The 7,786-nt window shown below is 46.4% G+C and overlaps 1 pseudogene; it reads left to right on the forward strand.

Moving 5' to 3' along the window:
* The first annotated feature begins 200 nt into the window (after positions 1–200).
* Positions 201–2,102, forward strand: LOC135905012 (zinc finger protein 84-like; annotated as a pseudogene).
* Positions 2,103–7,786: the final 5,684 nt, after the last annotated feature.

Genomic DNA, 7,786 nt, shown 5'->3' on the forward strand with positions numbered 1-7,786 from the left:
TCTGAAGCACCCACCATAAACAGTGCAGGCTAGCATTCGATTGAATGCCATTTGTGCCTCTGCAGCTTCTCGCCAATATTGTACCTGACGCAGCACCTGCCACCCACAACGGCAAGAGGCCATTTCAGTGCCCTTTATGCCCTCAAAGGTTCTCACAAAAAGTTCATCTGAAGCAACACCTGTGCTTTTACACAAGTGAAATGGCATTTCAAAGCCATTTATGCCCGCAGAGCTGCTCACAAAAGATTCACCTTAACGAACACCTGCGCACCCACACAGGCGAGAGGCCATTTCAGTGCCCTGTATGCCCGTACAACTGCTCACGAAAGAGTTACCTTAATGCCCACCTGCGCGCCCACACAGGTGAGAGGCCATTTCAGTGCCCTTCATGCCCTCGAAGCTTCTCGCAGAAGAGTGATCTGAACCGACACCTGCTCGCTCACACAGGCGAGAGGCCATTTCAGTGCTCTTTATGTCCGCACAGCTGCTCACGAAGGAGTCTCCTGAACGAACACCTGCGCACCCACACAGGCGAGAGGCCATTTCAGTGCCCTTCATGCCCTCAGAGCTTCTCACACAAGTCTACACTGAAGAATCATGAGCGCACCCACACAGGTGAGAGGCCATTTCAGTGCCCCTCATGCTCGCAGAGCTCCTCACACAAGACTACACTGAAGTATCATGAGTGCACTCACACAGGCCAGAAGCCATTTCAATGCCCTGCATGCCCGTACAGCTGCTCACGAAAGAGTAACCTTAACAACCACCTGCGCACCCACACAGGCGAGAGGCCAATTCAGTGCCCTGTATGCCCGTACAACTGCTCACGAAAGAGTTACCTTAATGCCCACCTGCGCGCCCACACAGGTGAGAGGCCATTTCAATGCCCTTCATTCCCTCGAAGCTTCTCGCACAAGAGTCATCTGAACCGACACCTGCACGCTCACTCAGGCGAGAGGCCATTTCAGTGCCCCTCATGCTCGCAGAGCTTCTCACGCAAGACTACACAGAAGGATCATGAGCACACTCACACAGGCGAGAAGCCATTTCAATGCCCTGCATGCCCGTACAGCTGCTCACAAAAGCGTCACCTGAACGACCACCTGCTCACCCACACAGGCGAGATGCCATTTCAGTGCTCTTTATACCCGCACAGCTGCTCACGAAGGAGTCTCCTGAACGAACACCTGCGCACCCACACAGGCGAGAGGCCATTTCAGTGCCCCTCATGCTCGCAGAGCTTCTCACACAAGACTACACTGAAGTATCATGAGCGCACTCACACAGGCCAGAAGCCATTTCAATGCCCTGCATGCCCGTACAGCTGCTCACGAAAGAGTAACCTTAACAACCACCTCCGCACCCACACAGGTGAGAGGCCATTTCAGTGCCCTTCATGCCCTCGAAGCTTCTCACAGAAGTCTTTACTGAAGACTCATAAGCGCACCCACACAGGCGAGAGGCCATTTCAATGCCCCTCATGCTCGCAGAGCTTCTCACGCAAGACTACACAGAAGGATCATGAGCACACTCACACAGGCGAGAAGCCATTTCAATGCCCTGCATGCCCGTACAGCTGCTCACAAAAGCGTCACCTGAACGACCACCTGCTCACCCACACAGGCGAGATGCCATTTCAGTGCTCTTTATACCCGCACAGCTGCTCACGAAGGAGTCTCCTGAACGAACACCTGCGCACCCACACAGGCGAGAGGCCATTTCAGTGCCCCTCATGCTCGCAGAGCTTCTCACACAAGACTACACTGAAGTATCATGAGCGCACTCACACAGGCCAGAAGCCATTTCAATGCCCTGCATGCCCGTACAGCTGCTCACGAAAGAGTAACCTTAACAACCACCTCCGCACCCACACAGGTGAGAGGCCATTTCAGTGCCCTTCATGCCCTCGAAGCTTCTCACACAAGTCTACACTGAAGAATCCTGAGTGCACTCACACAATTGAGAGGCCATTTCAGTGCCCTGCATGCCCTCAATGTTTCTCACAAAAGAGCAGTCTGAACCAACACATGTGCACTCACACAGGCTAGAGGCCATTTCAGTGCCATTTGTGCCCTGGAGCTTCTCACGAAAGAGTAATCTGAATCAACATCTGCGTACCCACACAGGTGAAAGGCCATTTTAGTGATCTTCATGCCATCAGAGCTTCTCACCAAACAGTATTCTGAACCAACACCTGTGCACCCACACTGGTGATATGCCACTTCAGTGGCCTTAATGCCCTCAAAGTTTCTAGCAAAAGTCCACTAAAGGTTCACTTTCACATCCACCAATGCGTGAGGCTGTTTTAGTGCCCTTCATGTCGAAGTGCTTTGGACAAGTTTGAAGACTCCCGTGTGCATCTGCACAGACGATGCCATTTCAGTGCTCTTTGCGTCCTTCAACCTTTCCAGGAAAGAGTACTCTGAACCAACACCTACACGTCTACGTAGGTGAGATGTCATTTCAGTGCCTTTCGTGCCTTCAAATCTTCTTGCGAAAGTCCGCACTGAAAGTTTACTTGCACATACAGTAAAGTAAGAGGCTCTTTGAGTGGTTTTCATAGTTTCCAAAAGCTCAGGAATGTATTGGTCCCCTAGCCAGTGCATACAGGAGATCGTTGAAGCAGGAAAAATTCAATTTTCTTTTGGTTCATGTGTAAAGGTCACATCAGTGCATCTTTTGCCAAAAGACGACTTTTCCAAGCACACTTGCTGCACAGTAGTGCTGAGTTGTTAAACTTGTCATTATTTCTTGGTTCTCATGTGCTTACTTTTTTCATGGATCTCTAGTGCATATATGTGTGTTATTTCTCTTAATAAAGTGCTTCAAAGTTAGCATTTGTCTTTCTGCTTGCAAGTCCCCTTTGTTAATTTTGCACTTCAAATCTACACGTGGATTACCATCTAGCCTGCGCCCAATTTTTGCAGTGATTTTGCTGTTAGACTCGTATTCTTGTTGCCAGTAGGCTCTATGCATGTGACGGTCTTTTCATTATTAAGATGTTTAAGCTTTTTGTTGTCTTGTATATAAGCACTTCTTTGCTACAATAGCTGAGCTGCTAATTACGAAATCAGTTGTGTAGGTCTGTTTCAATGCACTAAATAAAAGACTTGTGAATGGGTATTGCTAATTGTTGATATTTCAGTGGTTGCACTAATAGCATGTAATCTTTCAAATCATTAGCATATTACTATGCGTGATGCTTCAAGAAAATTAAAGTGATCGCACTTGTACAGTGGTTTATTGGCATTTTATGCAGTTATGAGAAATATTGTTCAGCAATAGAAATTCTTATGCTATACTCTTATTAGTGTGCATTTTTGAATCCTAGTATGAAAAGCTCTTCCAAAGGCTGTGATTAAGTGGCTATCCCAAAGATTTGCGCTCGCAACATGTATAATATTCTCCTTATTGCCTCAGAATGTCAATTTTCCGGCACATTGAGTTCTTCCATAGCATTGGGCAAACTTCCTGTGTGGTTAATAAAATATGCTTGGAAGGCTTTCGTAAATACGCTTGTGAAGCTCTCGGAACATGTCCCTTATGACATGGTCCCATTCGATGCAAATAGAATTGCTAGCACCTTTGCCTTTTTCAGGGAAGTGAGGAAAATTTGTGAGAGTCCTAATAACGCCTCTACGCAAGCGAAAAATGGTTTAGTAAGTGCCATTAATACCCGTGCGACATGGGCACAAGAAATGGCATTCAGTAGTTAAGGTATGAAATTCCTGAATGAGATTTTTTTTTCGCAAAGCTGCCACACATACAAATTTAATGACATTTGACCCGACGATGTCGATAACAGGTTCTTCTGAAGTGAGAAATTTTCGGTTAATAATAAAAAGATAAACATGCATATACAAGTTTAATCTGCCTTCAAGGCTAGCAAAATGCAGAAATAGGCATACTATGGTGCCACTAGGTTTAGTTCGTTGCTGTCTTTTACAACTGACGAAGCACAACGGCGATAAAATCGTCCTTGTTGTCATGGAGGAAGGAAAAATATGGGAGGGAGCATTATAATGCTCCCTCCCATATTTTTCCTGCATAACATATATATTATGCAGACAGCCTTAGCAAGTGAATGCTCCATGAAGCCACAGTGGGGGCCCAACAAGTGACCTCTTGTGCCAAGATCACAGAGCAAGAATCGAGATTTCCTGAGACGTTTGGTTCCGACTTGGTATATAACCTCCTTGGTTCCCAGTAGCTATGCCAGTAGTTTATTCGGTGCACGCATGTTCAGCTGCCCTGCTGTGGCTCTGCCTGCAGAGCGGGAACACTAAAACCATCTGCACACTTGAATGTGCGATCACGTGCTAAGCTGACATGTCTGGCCTCAGTCCCATTGCGATATGCTTCCTTGTATCTTTTCCCTTCCTACATGGTTCCTGTATGATTTGTTCCAACATTTAACACGACTCCGCTTGCAGCAGCATCTCTTCTAATGTGCTTTTAAAATTTTTTCATGATATAAAAATTGATGCGCTTCTTTATGTGTGCTGTATGGCTTAAACACCTGAAACATTTGTTTCGAGCTAAATATGATGTCGTTTCAACTAACTTAACGGCACTGAGCAAGCTATGGTGCAGAGAGTACATGCATTTCTCAGTGGAATAAGTTTTTGCGAACACTTCCGGTAGCGAATAGCATTAGGGTAAATGTCATTTGATTTACCCATGTGGCACCGTGCAAATGACGTTAAATCTCAAGGCATCGGGAAGTTAACGCCATTTTCTGTGCTTGTGTGGCAGGGGTATTACCCATTAATTACCCAACACACTTCCAAACATTTGTGTGCATCGTTGCTAGCATTCCTATCATTGCCTTTAAATATACCTTAGATAAGTAGCATACTTGGAAAAACAGGTACACAAAAAAATGAAGCATTCGAAAAATTCTGCACTTCGTGGGTGCCCTCATTTTTTCGGTACTTGTATTTTTCTAGTGCTGTGCTAACAACTAAGATAAAGTCTGTGAATAACTCATTTTGTTTATTCCACACTACTAATATGTTGATTATCAAGTGCGGTGGTGTATTGTACATTTGCTTGTTTGACTAAATGAATGTAGGTTTCTTTTTTAAATACAAGGTCATCATCGGTGAGTTTGGATCATTTGGGGCTCGTGGGATCTGAGTATCAGGCTCGCACTTTTTGGCCACTTTCATCAAAATGAAATGATTACAGGCCTTTTATTGCAGGTACGACAACTCAGAAGGCTTCAAAATGAACTTCGGAACTGAAAAGATGCAGCTAGTTAGTGTAGAGCTGCTTACGGAACAGTGCGTAACTAGTGCAAAAAGGCCTAAGTCAGACCCAGATGCGCTCATTCGAGCAGCGCGCTCATAAATCCGGAATCAGATCTGGATTTAGTCAACAAAATATATGGGGTGATTTCGGAGATATAGAATCCAAGGTTAGATGAAAACTTGTCAGGCATGACAATCCCAGAGATAGTGCAATCTGAACTACAAACCACATGGTACACTAATGCGCCCAAGTAGACTTTCTTCTATGTAAAACGCTGTTGAATTGTCTTTCTCGAAAGCATAAGGACACATTAGAGATGATTTTCCTTTTTGAAAAGTGTGTATGTCGCATAATTCTGACAGTTACGTAGTGTGATACCATCTGAAATATTCAGGCTCTCCAAATGCTATTGTTACGATGCATCACGTATGAGCACGCCGTTAAGGGACTGCTTTGCTGTACAAAGAGCAAGAAGACTGGACATTCCACGTGAGATGCTGTTGCCCATTCTGCGGTAGCAGCAGCCTCTAAGCAATGTAATATATGGTTCCATCTATTTCCTGTGTGCTCGTGAATCCCTGTGACAATTTGGTAGAGCTGCGGGGTACCAGGACCGCAGTACAACAAAGCCCCGTATTGGTTGTCAAGTCGAGGTCATCATGATGACAGACGAGACCATGCCTGCGCCCGCCACTATGAATGATGCCTGCACCAGCCACAACAACGTCAACGATCGTCCTTATACGTCCTAAAGACCCAGGAATGTTCTGCGGTATGGGGGAAGTTGACATCGCAAATTGAATTGCCGATTATGAACGCATCTGTGAGATCAATTGTTGGGACCCCACGCTGATGCTGGCGAACGTGCTGTTTTACCTCAAAGAAATGGCAAAGGCATGGTTCAAGAACCATAAGACGCAGATTTGAAGTTGGGACACTTTCAGAGAAAAACTAAGTGCCTTGTTTGGGAAGTCCATGGGTCGACAGACAGCCGAAACGAAAGATCTATCCATCCGTGCCCGGACACCCACTGAACCATACATATCCTACATTCAGGACGTCTTGGTTGTTTCCTGTTAAGCTGACAGTAACGTGACGAGTCGGAGAAGGTTGGTCACGTGCTGAAGGAATCGCAGGCGATGTGTTCAACCTATTGATGTGCCAAAATTGTGCGACCATTGACGAAATTATGGAATGCTGGCATTTTGAGCAGTCCAAAAGGCTGCATATTGCGAGGATATTCATTTGGCTGCTGAACACTGCTCCGACGTCATCAAGTGAAGACGGACAGGTCTCTCGTCTGCAGTTGTATCCGTCATCGGAACTTACACGAATCCGTCGGAAAATTGCTCCTGCTCTCCCCAACACTGACCACAGCTATTTTCACGTGCCGGCTGTTTCCCCGGTCCAGTCCATTGTGGGGGAGGAACTCAGCAACTTTGGTTTCGTTGTCTGCGCAGTTTATTCTCAGACACCCGACTTTCGCCCTAGGTCGCCGCATCGCCCAATAACGCCGCCCTAGGAACAACGGTTCTATCGTCGTTCTTGGGATCTGGCTTAATGGTAGATGGCAGATGATCGGCCTATCATTTTAACTGCTGCCATATCGGTCACATCGTGAGCCATTGCAACAGTCCTTCCACTTGACCCCTCCACTTGAAATGCCTTCCCCTACTGGTCATACTTTTGCTGACCTCCGAGGACAAAGGTCACCCAGCCCACGCCGGGGAAACTGAAGGCGGCGACCTCTCGGGGTAAGGTTGCAGGCCCGCCGCAAGACAATAAAAAGCCCCCAACACTCTCGGCGCAGGACAATGTGAAGCTGATAAACATCGACACCGAAGAAATTCTGAGCGCCGACATTGATGTTTTCGTGGATGGGCAGCCGGTGACAGTGTTAGTCAACACTGGTGCCGACTTCTCTTTATATAAAGAGTCAAGAACTCGTCGTCCGCCTGAAGATGGTAAAGGCGCCATGGACGGGACCTCGCATAAGGACAGCAGGCGGACAATTACTGATGCCTACTGGAAGATGTACTGCTAGAATTACCATAGGAGATTCTTCTTTCGGGGCCACTTTCATCATTCTGCCTGTGTGCTGTAAAGATTTGATTATTGGAATGGATTTCCTGAAAGAATACGGTGTCGTAATTAACATCTCGGACCACATGGTCACATTTTATAAGAGCCCTGGTTTAGTCCATTACTTATCACTGCAATGCAACTCCTTTCGTCTAGCAGAAGGTGACGTCGTCATCCCACCTCAAACATGTACCCGTTTTTCGGTAGCATGTGACGCACCATTTCATTGCGAGGGAGTTGCCGACCAATTAACCATGCTGTTGCTTACTCATGGTATCTCGGTTGTAAGAGGAATCGTAAATGCAACTGACAGGTGCACGAACCTGTTGCTAACCAATTTTAGCACATAGTGACAGTACCTTCCGAAGGGCATTGCTGTGGCTTATTTCGATGGTGTTGCGGATGTTCGTGGCTGCTATTCACTACTCGAAGTAGCGCCAACCCAAGACCC

This window comes from Dermacentor albipictus, chromosome 6 (genome assembly GCF_038994185.2).
Source record: "Dermacentor albipictus isolate Rhodes 1998 colony chromosome 6, USDA_Dalb.pri_finalv2, whole genome shotgun sequence".
Lineage (NCBI taxonomy): Eukaryota > Metazoa > Arthropoda > Arachnida > Ixodida > Ixodidae > Dermacentor > Dermacentor albipictus.